Source organism: Aphis gossypii, chromosome 3, assembly GCF_020184175.1.
Source record: "Aphis gossypii isolate Hap1 chromosome 3, ASM2018417v2, whole genome shotgun sequence".
Lineage (NCBI taxonomy): Eukaryota > Metazoa > Arthropoda > Insecta > Hemiptera > Aphididae > Aphis > Aphis gossypii.
This window is the reverse complement of record NC_065532.1, coordinates 95,797-114,192: the sequence shown is the minus strand read 5'-3', so window position 1 is coordinate 114,192 and position 18,396 is coordinate 95,797. Positions and strand designations below refer to the sequence as shown.

Below are 18,396 nucleotides of genomic sequence, written 5' to 3'. Positions count from 1 at the left end.
TATTGAACGAACCTTCAAGAACATTTTAAGCTTGGTAAAATCGACGAGGATGATTATCTACTGCGTCTAACTCTACAAATTCTAATTGCTGTAACATTAACATTTGTTCAAATTCTTGAAAAGCCATCGTTTAAATTGGGATTTACACTACAAGTAGATAAATAAATAACGAATAAATAATTGAATTGAAAAAAATGATTCAAATTTAAACTTTTAAACTTTTAATTAACGTTTATTGTTTGGTAGGTGTAAATACGTTTTGATTAAAACAATAAAATCAGATAGATAATGATAATAAAACGTACGAACACTCTATTCGTATGGTGGATAAGTAACCGTAAGAGAACTACGAATAATTACGTATACGTATGTACGATAAAAATTCAAGAATACGGTTTTTTAATATACTACGTAAAAATGGTGGTTTACGTACGCTTTGGTCGTTCACTTTTCTTACGTTACATTCGAGAATAGACCCCCGGACCGCTGATTGTATTCGTTTCGCGTCGACCGTTTTCACCATGGATCTCCGAACACCGTCGTTCGCCATCGACCAACTCGTGAGCGGAGCCGCGGAGGGAAGATATATTATAATTTATATTAAAACAAATGTTCGTATCATATAACAGCCCGTGCTGGAATACGATAAAACGTTGCTGCACCCGTGTGCAGAAAATTGATATAATATAATTGGTCGAAATATTTTCGCACTATAACAAAACTCACGCCACTAAAAATGTCCGTGTACAACAAAAATAATGAACGGCGTAAGTAAAAATAAAAAGCCACCGACGGCAAGAAAGACCCGACGCAACGCGTAAAAACCTAATATTATTGGGATAACAAATTAACACGAGGAGCGCTTACTGTCGTTATGGGTGGCGGTTACCCCACCAGTCCGGAATAGGATAAACATTACTGATAAAGTCTATAACAGATGGCGATTCTATTAATAATATTGCATAGAGTATTATTAGTGAATTATATTATATTAAAATTATTATTCTCACTTCTCAGTCGAAAGTCTGTACTAAGTTTGATATTTGTCTTTAGGACTTAGATGTTTGCTGTTTAGTGTAGTTAATACATATCTATAACATTAAACCACTTTCTTAGTTTTTAAAGATTAAAATGGCATTTACTATTGGCGAAATATTTACGTTTGCAAATTGTTCTATTAACTCACGAAATGTTGTGGAAGGAGAGCAAGTTTTAAAAGTAAACAAATAATATTGTGTGGAAAAATTGTTAAGGTATGTTACTTACATATTATAATATACCTACATAATGGCAGTTATGCTAAAAAATAAACAATATTTTAATTTCTTATGCTTTTGGAAAATTGTTTGTACCTAATACCTACATATAAATTTTAAATTTTTAAAGTTTGTTATACTGTTATTTTTAATTAGGAAAATGAAGTTCAAATTACTGCTTTAGTAATTCAAACTTCTCACATAAGAGAAATGCCACATGAAATTACAGGAAATATATCTTCAGTGTCTTTGTTTAAAATTGAAAAATTGTCTTGTACATGCGCCGCTGGCCTTTCAGAATGCTGTAAACACATTGTTGCTATTCTTTTACTTTTAAATAGGTATACCTAATTAGTAATTATATTTTATTTAGTTTACCTACTCTTCATTTCATTTGTAACCTTAGAAAATTAATTTCTGTTAGAATTTATACAGCCTTGTATGCTTCAATAAAAATTAATAGTATATACATATAACTGTATGTAAATGATATATTATACTGTTTTATTTGTAATTATTTGATAATATATTTTTTCAAGAAATTCTTTGGATGAAATTGAAACACTTTCATGAACCGATTTAAAATGTCAATTGACAAAATTAAAAGAACCATCACTTGAGCAGTTTAAACCAGTTCCTATTTCAAAATTTTGTTGTGTTGGAAATAATATTGATTTTACACTAATATCATCTAAAACAACTATAAGGTACTTCTTGTTTTTTAATTTTATTATAAATAATATTTAAATTTTTTTGTTGGTACTTATGTATTATTGAAATGACACATTTTGTTCTGTAATTTAGAATATTATCCATAACAAAAATAGTACTCATTACATTTGAGTAATATATCTAATTATATAAATTATAAAGTTCAAGTATATTTTCATCTAACTAGAGTAGTTAAGTAATCTATTTAATAATGTATTTGTTTTATTTTAGATCAGCACTTATTTCAGCTGCACCTTTGTCTGCTATAGCACTGCATTCAACAGGAAGAAAATCATTTGAAATAAGAAGTGATGTATATGCAACTGAAATTTATGAAGAACCTTTTCAAATTATTAGTAATGAACTACTTGATTTAATATCTGAATATTCAGTTTTAAACTTAGGTGATTGTTGTCAAAAAGTGTGTGATTGTAAAGTAATACTAACAATGACTCCTACAAAAATTAGAAATTTGTCTTTAAATGACAAATCTTTTTGGCATCAAATTCGCCAGTTTAAAATAACAGGTAGTCGTTGTTATTCCCTTTATACATATTATACTTCTTCTAATAAATCTGATGAAAAATGGTCTAAAAAAGCAAGCAGTTACTTTTGGCCTAAATCATTTTCTAATAAATTTGTTAAGCATGGAATAAAATATGAACAAATTGCTAGAGTATTGTATGCTGAAACAACTAAACAAAAAGTAATCCAATCTGGTTTCATTGTACACTACCAAACTCCTTGGCTTGGATATTCACCGGATGGTATAGTTTTGAATGACTTAAATGTTCCAATAAAATTATTAGAAATTAAATGTCCATACTTAGGAAGTAGCAAAAGTGTACCTGAGTTAATTAATGATTTGAAATATGTTATTAAAAATTCTGATGGTTCTTTATCTTTAAATAAAAAAGATGCATATTATGCACAAGTTCAATTAGGACTTATTATGTTAAACCTAGAAATTTGTGATTTTGTAATACCTATATAATAGTTTAGAACATAAGTATATTATTCTGAATGTAGATATTGATTATGAGTATTGTAAGAAAATGTTATGTACTTTAAAAATTATTTATTTTGAAAAGTTAATTCATGAAATATGTAAATTGGATACAGTTGTATAATAAAATAAATAACACAATTGAATTTATAAGTACAATTTACAATGTTTATTTATATACAAAATTAAATGTATGAATAAAATATAACAAACTAATTCGTAATAATTTAAGTTAATTGATTAAACAGTAATCGTCAGGTGCTTGACCTGTACGCACGTATGGTGAGAACGCTGACTCTCTTATCTCTAAACTCGTTGTATGCGATTATTCTTGTGTTCTAATTTAATTAAGTGGCTTAATCTAACTTTGTATCAATGACAACAATGTTGTGTGTTATTTGTAACGATGACGTTTTTTAAGATGATAACATTAATTGTTCCAAATGCAATTCAATACTTCACTTCGGATGTGCTGCATTGAGGGAGTCTGCTTTTAGAAATATGTCCAAAACAGCCAAGCAAAAATGGTCCTGCAGCAAGTGCAAATCGAACGAGATTTGTTTGAATAAACCGGACTCAAAAATAGTTTCAATCTCAACTCATACGGACACAATTAATGTAAATAATGAAACTATTAATGATCTTGTCAAATCGGTAAATTTTATGAGTGACAAATTTGATAGTTTCGGCAAGCAATTACAAGAGTTAGTCACTACAATAAATAATATCAAAGTAGAAAATTCTTTTTTAAAAGAAGAAAATTGTAAATTAAAAATTGAAGTTGCTCTATTAGACAAACGAATGAACGTTTTTGAGCAAAAATCTATTGAAAAATTTGTGGAAATCGTGGGTGTCCCGGAGGTCAACAACGAAGACTGTATAAAAACAGTGGAGTCAATCGCGGCAGCAGTAGGAGCAAACATTTCCGTATCAAAAGATTTCCGTGTTCAATCAAAAATCACAAATAAATCCAGAAAAATAGTCGCAGAGTTGCTGTCAATTCAAAACAAGAAATTTATGATGGATAATGTCAAAAAAGCGAAATTGAAGGGCAAAGTAGTAAATCCAAACTGGAATGATGAGAATATTTATATTAACCATAGTCTTACACAATTCAATAAAATTTATTTTTCAAAACTAGAGCATTTGCTCGTGATACAGCCATACAGGGTACAAATTTGTTTGGTTTAGCGATTCGAAAATTTTTATTAAAAAAAAATGAAAATAGCAAAGCCGTTATTATAAATGATGAGCACTCTTTATCTAAATTAGTTTAGTTTCTTTGTTTTTAATATTTTAATTTACAAACCTAATTTTTCATAATAAATGGAGAATTCTTTAATTATAAATGGATATCTTAGCTGCAAAACAAACTACTTTGAATCTTTTACGGAATTTTGGCATGTTAATAACAATATAAATGACAGGTACGTAAACATTCTGTGCTGTAATATTAGGAGTGTAAACTCAAACTTTGATGAACTTACGCTTTTTTTAGAAAATGATCCAAATAGTGTTAAAATAGATGTAATAATATTGACTGAAACTTGGCATAATACTTTGGATCAAAATGTTTTTTCTATTGAAGGATATAAATTATTTTTCTCTACCTACTATAAAAAGGAACCAAAATGATGGCATTTTCGTTTTTGTTAGATCTAATTACAGTGTAGACTTTTTTGAATATAATTTTGTCGAAACAAATATTGTTAAACTAACTCTTACTAATTTAGGTACACCAATTATTTTATTATGTATATATAGGTCACCCTCAACCGATATTAATGTTTTCAATGCTACGTTCAATAAAGTTATAATAGAAAATAAAATAAAAGGTAATTACACTGTGCTTATCGGCGATATGAACATAATATAATTGGGGACAATGCTCTAAATAATGATTATCTTAATTTATTGTCACAAAACGGGTTTTCGTCTTTCTTAAATTTATATACAAGGTTACCCAGCGGGCAAAAACATGCATGTCTTGATCATATATTTGTACACAATAAAGAACACTTAATTACCCAGATAAACGCAGGTATATTACAAACAGATATAACCGATCATTTCACAACTTGCGTTTCAATACCTATAACCACTACTGATTTGATAAATAAAAGTAAAATTATTTCTATCATTGATCATGAGAAAATGAGAAAACTTTTATTTAATGAAAAATGGAAGGAAGTGTATAACAAAAACAATGCAAATGAATGTTTTTCCGAGTTTATGAAAATAATTTCTACTTATATAGTTATATCAATAAATCAACTACTTCTAAAAAAATTACTTCAAAAAATTTCCGATTAAAAGAATAGATGTCAGCTGGTTTGCTTTGCTCTACCCGCCATAAACAGTCCTTATCTCTAAAACTTAGAACAATTCCAAATAATACTAAACTAGCTCTACACTATAAAAAATATAAAAACAACTATACAAAAATTTTGAGACTGGCAAAAAAAACCTTTTATGAGAAAAAATTTAAGAACGTCTCAGACAATCCTAAATTAACTTGGAAACTCATTAATGAAATTTCTGGCTCTAAAATTAATAGTAATAAAGATAACATTAAAAATGTTATATTTAATGAACAAAAATATGATGTTAACAATGATCCGTTGGAGGTGTCAAATATTTTTAATACATTTTTTATCAATATGGGAAAGAAATTAGCTGAGAGCTCTAATTATTCGACGAATAATTATGCCTTACATCAGCATAATGAACTTTCTTTCGATAGTCTTTTTTCTAAAGAAATAACAAACTCTAATGTTATCAACATAATAAATAATTGCAAAGATGATACAGCTGCAGGTATAGACATGATAACAATCAAATTATTAAAATGTATTACCGAACTTATAGTGAACCCACTAGTATATATATATAACTTATGTATACAGCAAAGTATTTTTCCAGACAATCTTAAAGTAGCAGTTATTAAACCAATTTTTAAAGCTGGAGACCGCAAAAATCTAAATAATTATAGACCAATATCCTTACTTAGTAATTTTGCCAAAATACTTGAAAAATAATTAAAATTAGACTTATCTCATTCCTAGAGAAAAACAAACTGTTATCTAAAAATCAATATGGTTTTAGACCAGGTATTGGCACAGAGGATGCTCTATTTAGTACGACCCAATTTATTTTTAATGAGTTAGACAACAGTAACAAGGTGATTGCTATATTCTTGGACTTAAAAAAAGCATTTGACACTGCGAACCACAAAATTTTACTTCACATATTACCCACTTTTGGAATTAATAATCTAAGCTTAAATTGGTTTGAAAGTTACTTGTTCAATCGAAAACAAATGGTTGTAATAAATAATATAATAGGTCATGACGGTGTCGTTGAATACGGAGTCCCTCAGGGTAGTGTATTAGGTCCAATTTTATTTTTATTATGTATAAACTTGGTTAGTGATTTAAGTCTTGATGGTTTAGTTGTTTCATATGCTGACGATACCTACCTACTCTTTACCGATAAGTCGTGGGATGGGGCTCATGAAAAAGCGACTGCTGGGTTAAGTAAAGTTTATCAATGTCTATGTCACAGAAATTTAACACTCAACGAAAAAAAAACCATGTTTATGACTTTTTCAATTCATAAAAGTTTTCCAAATCTTAAGCCTATAACAATTCATAGATGCGTTGATGGTAACAGTTGTAATAACATAAATAAATGTATTGTTATCAAAGAAGTTACAAGTACTCGATATTTAGGTATCATATTTGATAAAAACTTAAGATGGAATCTTCACATTCAAAACCTAGTTGGAAAGTTACTCTATATAACCTATAGATTCTATAAATTAAGGGGTTTAGTGCCCAAGAACAATGCGGGTTATTTATTTTGCTCTATATCAATCGATATTACAATATGGTATGTTAGTATGGGGTGGATTAAGTGATACTGTTTTAAACAAATTGCAAGTTAACCAGAATAACATTATAAGAATTTGCCTTAACAAGTACTCTCTGCAGCAAGGTTCTACGAATCAAAATTACAAGGAATTGGGTGTTTTACCAATCAAATTTCTATATAAAAAATTGCCATTTTGTTCACTCTAAAAAGGTTCACTCAAGATAAAGATAACAAATTTTTGGAAGGTAAAAGAGAAATAACACGGTATAATATCCCTGTCAAATATTCGAATAAATCTTTTGGTCAATCTTTCGTAAATTATTTGGGCCAAGTGTATTTTAACGGTATGCCATGTCAATATAAAAAAATTGGCAAGTGGGTACCGCTGTGCTGTACATTAGGGGGTGGGGTGGACCTCGGACTAGGGTAGGTTAAATTTGAATGCAATGATAGGTATCATTGTATACGAAAAACGATTCTGAACGGAGATGATTTGTCAGTCTAGAATATATTATATTTATATATTGTCATATATTTTATTTTGAAACAAATATTTTATTTTTCAATTAGGACGCATTTGCATTTGGCATGGTTAATCAACTATTCCAAAAATATTGCATGTAGGTAGTTATTATAATTCACATAGATAATATCTATGATAATTCATAATACCTTATATTATCATAGATATACCTGCTATACCATATAATCAAATATAATATTGTACACAGTCAAGGATTATAGATTATTATCTATAAACCTTGCACAACTGAAGCTGCTGGTATAGATAATAAACTTTATCTATATCTGTGATATTTTATGTTTTGTTTACATTCCGTATGTTGACATTGTTGGTTGATTACGGTTTTTAAAATTTTATTTCTATTATGAATTAACCATGTATTAATTGTAATCGTTTTAAATTAATATGATTCTACGTCGTGTTGATTCCTTGTGTAACAATTACATATTAACATCAAGACGAGCCATTTCTTAAAGATTTCATTATGTAAGTTTAATAAGTACCTATCACATTAAATTACTTAATATTTACTTATAATTATGTATTTTGTTTATTGTTTAGATATTACTTATGGCTGAATTTTATCATCAAATATGCATATTATAGTGTAACCAAGCTCAGCTGATGTTATACTCAGAGAACTATAATACAAATTGTTATTAGTTTCTCAACTGGTAGACTTTAGTACAGTGGTATTCCAAATAAATTTGACCAGATTACTATGGACTATTTACAATATTAATAATTCAAATTCAACCATTAAATAAAGGATTTTTTTTTTATATTTTATAAAAATAACAGTGGATTAATAAATTTCTTAAATTCTAAGTTCAATAGATACAGAATTGTGTAAGAATTTTGTATCACACAGCACATTGAGTAATGACAAATTGTTTATAAGATTCATAGTTCACAGTACATCAACGATATCAACTAATAAAAATGTTTGCACTGTTAAACCCAATGAAGGCAATTGAAAGATTCATATACTTTCAACCCTTAAATTGATTAAATATTTTGAATCTGTAAAAAAATAACAAATTTAATGTAATAAATTAGTATAAACATATATAATAAGTGGCTTTTTAAGTATTTACTTTTTACCTTTAATATATTATAATATATTCAATAAATTGTTAGTATTCGAGTTGTATCATAGTTAAATGTACAATGTAAAGTATGAAGTATTATGAATAAATAAATTTAAATAAACTCTGATTATTTATTTTTAGTCACTGTATATTATAATTATATACTTGGCACAAAATTACAAAATAAAATGTCCTAAACAATTTAAATTATGTATGGAAAATAACATCTATTATACAGGCTAAAGTCATCTAAATACCTAACACTGGAAGATAGGCTTTACTGCATAACTGATATTATATAAGTTATTAAAATATGTTATGATCCTAGGCGAATACATAATGAATGTTGATAATCTTAAGACTGCACAATTAAAATTGTAATTTGTATTTGGAGGATTGAATATAAACATACATAGTATAAGGTATTAAGGTTAGAAGTGTGGATAATAATATATAGTTCGATATTATTTAAATAAAAATAAAATCTAGGTTTCTGCTTATGTTAAAAAATATCAATTATTATAAGGTTAGCACCCTCACACTTTTTATCCAGGCTTGGGACTGGCAACTCATACATAATATTATGTAAGTGAATAGTTGGCGGTTTATACGTTCCTTTTTGAATCCAATAACAGTCAGATTGTAATATTGTATACTTACAGGTTAAGTTTACAATTTATTTTTAGCTGTGTTATGTTTTGTTTTTTTCCAATTGGAAGATATTTTTACATTCTTTTTAGAATGATAACATATACATCTTTGCTGTTGTTTGGCCATCTTTTTTCTGCAACTATTGTGTCATTGGCGCAAACCCAATGGGAAGTTCCTTGTCTCAGGTATGCAATGTAATGGCCAGAACTTGTGTTTTCTCCCATATGTAATATTGCAGCTTGAGTTTTGTATTATGCTCCAGCAATTTCCAAAATAGAGGTGGGTACGCCACTAAGTTTTAGATCTGTTATCTTGTTGGGAACAAATTGACCATTTACAAATGTTGGAATAAATAGTTTTAGTTGAATTACTATATACTCATTTGCCACTATTATCTGATGTTTATCTTCAGAACTTCCGATGTTATTACAATTATTGCATTTGTAATCATCTAATGTATTTAAAACATTTTGATTTGTTGAAAATAATGTTTGCAAAGTTTGTGATCTGTGCTGTGGAATCTCAAAATGTAGAATCAAACTTGTAAGTGCATTGTTGGCCGTTGTATGTTTACAAGTATTGCAACGAATGGTATACAATTCTTGAAATCCAAAATGTAGGTCTACTACGGTCCATAAGTGCTTCTAAAAATTCTATACAATCTTGTTGCTGTTGCAGAGTATATAATATTGTCTCGTTGTCCAAATATTCTCTGATTGTTCGAGTATCACCATAGACCTTATACTAATAGACGGTACTTGGTTGTAATTCCGGTGTCCAAGCGTGAGGGCGCTGATCATGGTGTACACCCGTACATCGCACATGCGCACAAGACCTATCGGATTGTACAATCATTTTTAATTCTGTTGGGCCTGCGACTTATCAACACACCGCGTACTATCACAATAGTATATTACTGTTATATTTCTGGTTCTGATTTGAAATTTTCAATTCTTTCAACAAGTGTTTTTCTTGAGTTTTGGCGATTTTCCTTATTTGTATTGTTTAATTTAGTCTCAACTTTCAAGTTTGTACTATAAAAATATTTTTCTTTAAATATATGTTTTAATACTTTTTTTTTTTTTTATTAGCTACCAATATTTAAAGAATTATAGCTCAACTATTACTACTAAATACGCCTAAATAGTTTTATTTTTTATTAATTTTATTTCAGCTTTCCTAAGGATGAAGGTCGCAAGAAGTTGTGGTTAAAAGCTTGTGGAATTGGCCTCCATCTGCCGTCATATAGAGTTTGTAAGGCTCATTTTTCTAATGAAGACTTTTTACCAAATGGTTACTTAAAAAGTATTGCTATTCCAGTAAATATAAATTCTAAACAGCCAGAATTATTAGAATCCACAAATACAGGTATCTACCGTTTATATTTTGTAAATAATAAATAATAGTTTACAGTTAAATCTTAACATTTCAGTCTTATTTTTAAATAATTTTGTTGTAATTCAAAATTGCAGTTTTTGAGTCAACTTCTCAAGAAACTCTGTCGCCCGAAAAAATAACAATCGTATCAACAAATAGTATTTGTGTTACTTCAAAAAAGCGATGTTCTAGTGTATTTCCTGATTTGAGGTACATTATTACATTTTATTACATATATTTATTAATATTATTTATTTACATTACATTTATTACATTATTCAAAACACATTTTTTTTTTTTACATATTCACAGTAATTGATTATTTATATTTATGTACAAAATATTGGTCTTTTTATTTCAAAGTTCAAGTCGAAAACGAAAAAGATATAATCCAGATACGATTGGGGATTTATCGCCAAGTCACTTTAATACACCGAGGAAAGCTAAAAGGAATGTATAAATGGTCAAATATAAGTTCAGCCAAAAACAAACCCAAAATGTAAATTTGAAAAAGCAGGTGAAGAGACTGCAGACCGAGCTCAAAACATATGATGACCTTATCCTTCAACTGAAAAGTAAAAATTTCATATCTGAAAATGCATCTGTTCATCTAAAGGTAATATTTTATTTCTTCATTTCTTAATTTTGTGTTTTTTGTATTTAATTTGTGTTTTTTGTTTAATTGTTTGGAAAACCTGTTTGAAGAAATAGATGAAGAATTATAATGAACAACTTAATAAGCTTAAAATTGTTAGGACCAAACTCCTAACAGGCTTGGTCGATTCCCCATCCCTTCTTTATCTCATTAACTTTAGAGTTCCTGTTAGGTCCACCCGCAATAATCATCCTTTCTTAATACCCTTCTTTTATACTTTATACTTTGTTATATTTTCATGTTATGTTATTGTATGATTGTATTGTACACCTAATTATTTTAACCTGGGCTCACGCCCGTTTATTTAATAAATAAATAAATAAATAAATTGTATGAATTTATAATATGTAAGTTGTATTACATTGTATTTTAAAGTAGGTACTTGAGTAGGGGTGTAAGTAATTTAAATGAATATATGTGTACAGTATAATAAAATAAGGCAATAAAACTTGTATCTAATGCCTATGATAATATATGTGAGAAACTCAATTTGTTATTGATGGTTTAAGGGTTTGTAATAAAATATTAAATTACCATAAGCATTTAATTATATTTTATTCTTTCTAGTCTATTGGTTCAGAATCATTATGTTCTTTAATAGAAAGAAATATGAAAGGTCAAAAACTGCCTTATTCGTCTGAACTAAGAAAATTTGCTATAACATTACAATTTTATTCAACCAAGGCATATCAATATGTAAGTAAAAGTTTTAATAATTTGCTTCCTTATCCCAGAAGCATTAGTAGATGGTATAAAGTTGTTAATGGTGGCCCCGGTTTTACTGACGAAGCATTTAAATGCATAGAAAACAAAGCCAAAAATGAGACTGTTATATGTAATATTGTACTTGATGAAATGTCTATTAGAGAACAAACTGACTGGGACGGAACAAAAATGCATGGGTTTGTTGATATGGGTACAAATGTTGAAACGGAAGATGATAACGCAGTTCATGCAAAAAACGCATTTGTTTTTATGGCCGTAGGTATAAATGGCCACTGGAAAATGCCAATTGGATATTTTCTTGTTGCTGGACTAAATGGATCAGAACGAAGTAATTTGTTGGAGCAGTGCTTAAATCTGATGTCTGAAACTGGTGCAAAAGTGCATTCCGCTACTTTTGATGGAGCATATACAAATGCATTAATGTGTTCAAAATTAGGAGCTTCATTTAATATAAACGATGACTCAAGTTTTTGTATACAAAACCTACTTAACAATGAGCCAATATTTATATTTTATGATGCATGTCATATGCTCAAATTGGTGCGAAACACATTAGGGGATATGAAATATATGTATAACCAGAATGGACTTGAAATAAGCTGGGATCATATAAAAGCTTTACACTTCAAAGAGAAAGAAGAAGGTTTAAGAGCTGCAACCAAATTATCAAATAAGCACATCTACTATCATAACGAGAAAATGAATGTAAAATTAGCAGCTCAAGTGCTAAGTAATAATGTGGGGAGCGCTTTAAAATTTTGCAAGTCGTTAGGTGATCCAAATTTTAAAAATGTTGACCCTACTGCTGAATTTTGTTTTATGATCAACAATGCATTTGACATTTTGAACTGTAGAACTATGTACTCCAAAAATCCTTTCTGCTTAGCCCTGGACTCAAAAGTATATTAGAAATATGCTGATTTTATTGTTAAGTTTAAGGAATATATATTAGGATTAAAGTTGGCCAATGGTAAACGAGTGGTAGATTCAGGTAGAAAAACTGGCTTCATTGGTCTTATTAGCGCATTATCTAATTTATTAAAGTTATATACATATCTTAGTACTACGTATTCATTGTATTATATGCTTTCTTACAAACTGTCTCAGGATCACATCGAGACATTTTTTAGTTCAATTAGGCAAAGAGGTGGATTCAACAACAATCCTTCCTGTAAACAGTTTAAGTCAGCATATAAGCAATTATTAGTTCACAATGAAATCAGTGGATCACAATATGGCAACTGTATTGCTATACTTGATACAACACAAATGTCGGTAGTGAAAGTAGGACCAGATAGTATTATAAGCAATGATAGTGAACAAAACATTAATAAAACTGACCACGATTATTTTAGAGCAATACATAGGATAACTCCCTTTTTAGATGAAGTGACAAGTTATATATCTGGTTTTGTTGTTAAAAAATTTTTTAAAAAAATCAACTGCAATATATGTCATAAATATTTAATTGATGATTCGGAACATATATTTAAAATAATAAGCGAAAAGGATAGAAATAACGCCTGAATTAAACCAAGTCAAGATATTGTTGAAATTTGTCAACAAGCAGAAACAGTTTTTCGAGCTCACAATGTTTTTTTACCTAATATTAAATCAAAAATTTTCTTTGCAATAAAAAACAATATTTATCAAAAACCTTACATTTTTAAAGAGCTTGATAATCATTGTCTGGATCATCAATTATTTAATACTCATAGAGATCAAATAATAAGTCTCACTATATTAACATATTTAAATTTAAGATTTCACCATGCAACTTTAACAAAAGAAAAAAAATAGTAATTCGATTAGAAAAAAATTTACAAAACTTATTTTATTTAGAAATGAATAATATATGTATCTGGCTTATAATTGTTTTCTTTTTAAATTTAACTTTTTCAAATATTGACGAACTTTTTGTATATATTATTAATACATTTTTAGGGACTGAATTATACTATTATTTAATTCTGAATTATTTTAACTGCACTGCTTATAATTATATTTTTTTTAAACTTAACTTTTTGTAGATATTATTGATCAGTTTTTTGTGACTGTTGACTTTTGAATATAAATTATTCAATTCAACGATATTATGGAATATAATGTACCTATTAATTATACTGTCGAATGACGATCCTATTTATGTTTATATTCATTATATCATGATTTATACAATAATATTATAACATATAATATCAATAGCATAATATCCAGCTTCTTCTTTTTCCTTCTTTTTCAAGTTCTTCAACTTTCTATATTTATTATTATAAAATAAAATAGTAAATAAAATGGTTAGTCGTCCAAGAGCTGCTTTCTTCACCATTTTATAAAAAACATACATTAAACTTATTTTATACTAGGCACTACTTACAATTTACTAGTACCTACCTACTTACAAATTACAATAGAACTATTATAATAATATAGTCTAGCTGATTATAATTAATTATAAGTCTATTTGGCTTTGGTCTATGCAGACATGCAGTATACAATAATGAAGTTGTAATTATAATATGGTATGTGTTAATAACAATGTTTTTAGTCACAAGGAATGGCATCACTGCTGACACGCTAAGAAAGACCGCACCACTCCCCCGCATCCCGCCTGGATGTTCCGTCTATTAGTATAAGGTCTATGAGTATCACATGATCCACTATTACTTGTATATTCGTGTAGGCTATGTTGAAGTGTTGGTCCGAGTTCATTATTGCGAATTTCATTTACAAGAGATTGACAATTAAAATAACCTGTATGACAGAATTAGCATAACATGATATACCATCAGTGTTAGTAAAGCCACAAAATGTACTACTTGATGTTATGTCAACTTTATTCTTAATACTTGATATTTTTATTGTTTTGGGATTTTTTGACACAGTTGCATTATCACTTATTGTTTCTAATAATGAATCTGACCTTATGTTGCAATTTTCTGGAACTTTGAGAGTATTACTATTGACCTGAATAAATTGAATATCATTAATTATGATATTATAATCAACTATTTTGGTTGATTTAGTTTTAGTTGAAATAGTGTCACTATCAACCTGTATGAACTCAATATCGTCCAAGTTATTATTATTCAGGACCTTAGTTAAGTTAATCGATTTTTTAGATTTTTCCACAGGAAATCCATCGATTACAGGAACGTTTGGTTTAATAAAATTGTTTTTGACTTCTTCTTGTACAATTTGGTCATCAACAGTCTCAGAATATTTTTCTATTTCCTTGAAAGTATCTATGTCCATAACCAAAATAGGTCTGTGATCACTTATGAGGGACTCGTACACCAAAGCCGCAATGTCAACATTTGTAATGACATTGTCAATGGTTGTTCCGTGATCTGTAGTAATACCGTCAACCAATATTTTGTATTTGAAATGTTTTAATATGTTGTTTTGGCGGTTTGTTGAAGTTTATATTGAAATCACCAATAAAGATAACATTGTTTTTGGTGGAAGCTACCGTTTCAATGAAATCACAAAGCTTTTGTACAGGAAAATTTGGCGATGAATATATCCCAATATAGGTAACATTTTCAATGATAACTTCAATGACTTCTAAGTGTGTGTTTTTCTTTTGATCTTGAAGCAATGTTGTGCTGCAGGTTATTTCTTTATGATTAATGGATTCTCCAACAAAACAAATTGAACCACTTTTACCATTTGCATGTATACTGTCTATTCTACAGCATTCAGTATGGTTCTTAATGGTATATGTGTCAGTTGATTTTGAACCAGTTTCTTGGAAGAACATTATTTTAGATTGTAAAAGAACGATATCCGCATTAATATGAGCTTCATATTTATTTAAAGACTTTATATTGTGTGACATGCAGGAGAGTGGCATGTTGTGTGTCACAATTCTAGAAAAGCGCGGAATAAGAGCACAACTTGGTGTCCTGAGTCTGCACATTTCATGTTCAACTTTTGCAGAAGGTTTTGGTGGCTTTGCAGGAAAGTAGTCTATACGCAAACCTTGAGCCGAAGTTGCTCGACTACATCCTACATATAACATATTGCACTTCAAGAGTTTTTGAGGTATATGAAATGCTACAGATTGAGATGTGGCACCTTTACTTTTGTGTACCGTCAATGCCAAAGCTTCTACTAAGGGCAATTGCATTCTAGTTACTTTATGGTGCTCTGCATTACCGAGTTGAAATTCTAATTTTATAATTTCAATTGGTGTCCACTTGCACATATCATCTGTGTGTTCGCCTTCAGGTTTAAGTTTGTCTCTTGTCTTCTGTCTGGTTAGTAACCCCACCTCTGGCTCATCAAACTTGATCCAAACCCTTTTTGCAACTTCTTTACCTCCTGCAGTCTGTCCTTTGTTTATTTGCATGAGTTCTCCGATTGCACCGTTCACTATGCCGTCTTCGGTTGAAATGTTAGCTATCACCATGTATTTAGCTGTTTCTTTTAAAACTAATCTTAAAGTTAAACCCATAGTCTTTTGTCGTGGCAGTTTCTTGGCAGATTCAATATCCGATCGTTTCGCAGACGTATCAATGGCTTCGGATATGAAACTAACTTGATTCATAGAGTTAAGCACTCTCTTGTTCATTTCATCGACTTCGTTATTAGTAGCCCAAAGATGCATTACTTGTGGTTGAAAAGTAATGTCTAGGTGGGTTATAAGATTTTGAAAATATTTTACATCAGCTTCCTCCAACTGTCCTCTGGCCAACTTTGTTAACATCATTGCAAATTGTTTGTCATCTTTTTGGCGCATTATTTCAGTCAACTCATAAAACTTGAATGTTTCCCAAATAGATTTAATCGATAACATTTCTACAGCACTTGGAAATTTAGTCAATATTTCTTCAAAACTATCGTACAATGGTGTTGCTAATACCGGTGCTAATTGAAAGAAATCGCCAAACACTATTACATTTATGTCCCCAAATGGTTTATTTATTCGTAATATAGACCTCAATCGTTGATCAATGTATCCCAGTGTTTTTATGCCAACCATGGAAATTTCATCAATTATCAAAAGTTTTACATTGGCAAACTGACAACGTAGTGTATTTGAAATATCTGAACTTAACTTTGGTAACAATCCGGCAAATTGATTCAATAGTAATTTGAACGTGGAATGAAGTGTTAATCCTTTTATTCCATATGCAGCTTTACCTGTTGGTGCTGTCAGCAATACGGGAGGAAGTGACAGATCATCTATATCTGGTCTAAGATTTGCTATCCGAATTACAGATTGTGCTAATGCACGTATAAGCATTGACTTTCCAGCTCCCGCTGGTCCAGTGACAAATACCTTCATCGCAGGATGACCTTTTCCCCACAATTGACTTCTTATGACATTAGTTGTATGATATAAGAGTTGGCGTTGACCGTCATTTAGACATCCGATTAAGTCTTTAAACTGTTCATTGTCTATGAGGTGCACTATTATCTTACCACCATCTTTAGGTGAATCTACATCTGATGTATTTGTATTTTCAACATAATCTCCAATATCGTTTATTAGTACATCGTCTGGTACCCAATCTTCATCGTCTACAAGCTGATTGTTGTTACGGCCTTGTTCCCCTTCTATTTGGATTTCATTATTGTCTAATTGGGTTTCTTCTACTTTATTAAACTGTTGGTACAACTTTTTTATTTGATCAATGTTTGTTTCATACACTTGTTTACAGTTAATATCTAACAAATCAATTTTTTCATCGCGCCATGGTAAAAATAACATAATATTTTCTTTGTAAAAGTCTTGTTCATTTTTATCCACATTAAACCTAACATACCGTATGATTTTTCTGATTTTACGTTTATGTATATACTTGTTTGGTTTTCCGATTAGAGTGGAGTCAATCGGATAAGTGGTATCAGGTTCATTATCAGTGTCAGAATCAGAACTGTTGTTAGCCGGTTTTTTTTACCGCGGACTTCATAATTGGAGCCAAAATTCTGCTAAAGTTACATCTTCAAGACTGTGTGGTCTACATGAATAGTATTCATTGAGACCGTCACAAAAAAATGTCGTCAGATTTTGGATCCATTTCTCCTCTAACTGCCATTGGTTTCAACATTCGAGTTCTTTTATCAGGATGGCTAGTGTTTATAAATATATACCCAATTGAAGTATTGCATTGCTTCATACCTAAGCAAGTGTACACTGCTTCCTGTGCAGAGATTTCTTGACTCCCTGAAAAAGTTGACGCTATTTTTTTCAGTTGTTCTTTAACCGATAAATCAGTAGAAGACTTAAGATTTTCGACAATGTCTCTCATTAGTTTTGATATTCCGCGTTGGCTTTTTCCAATATACTCGATTACATATCTAACACAAGAATAAACGTCCAATATGAACTGTATATCCATGTTAGAATGCCATAACGGAAATAATTTTTCATTGAATCCAGAAACCATTCGTTGTTTTATGGTACGTTTTAGAAAAACTGTTGGCCGTCTGATAACAGTTCGAATAATGGATTTATATTCATTAACATCTTTAATTGACAATTTTTGTAAAATGTCTTCTAATGTTGGATGTGAAGATGA

At 29.5% G+C, this 18,396-nt stretch overlaps 2 pseudogenes; both read left to right on the top strand.

Annotated features, from left to right (window-relative positions):
* The first annotated feature begins 1,466 nt into the window (after window positions 1-1,466).
* On the top strand, window positions 1,467-3,097 carry LOC126551472 (uncharacterized; annotated as a pseudogene).
* A 6,104-nt stretch (window positions 3,098-9,201) lies between these two features.
* LOC126550673 (uncharacterized) lies at window positions 9,202-12,222 on the top strand (annotated as a pseudogene).
* Window positions 12,223-18,396: the final 6,174 nt, after the last annotated feature.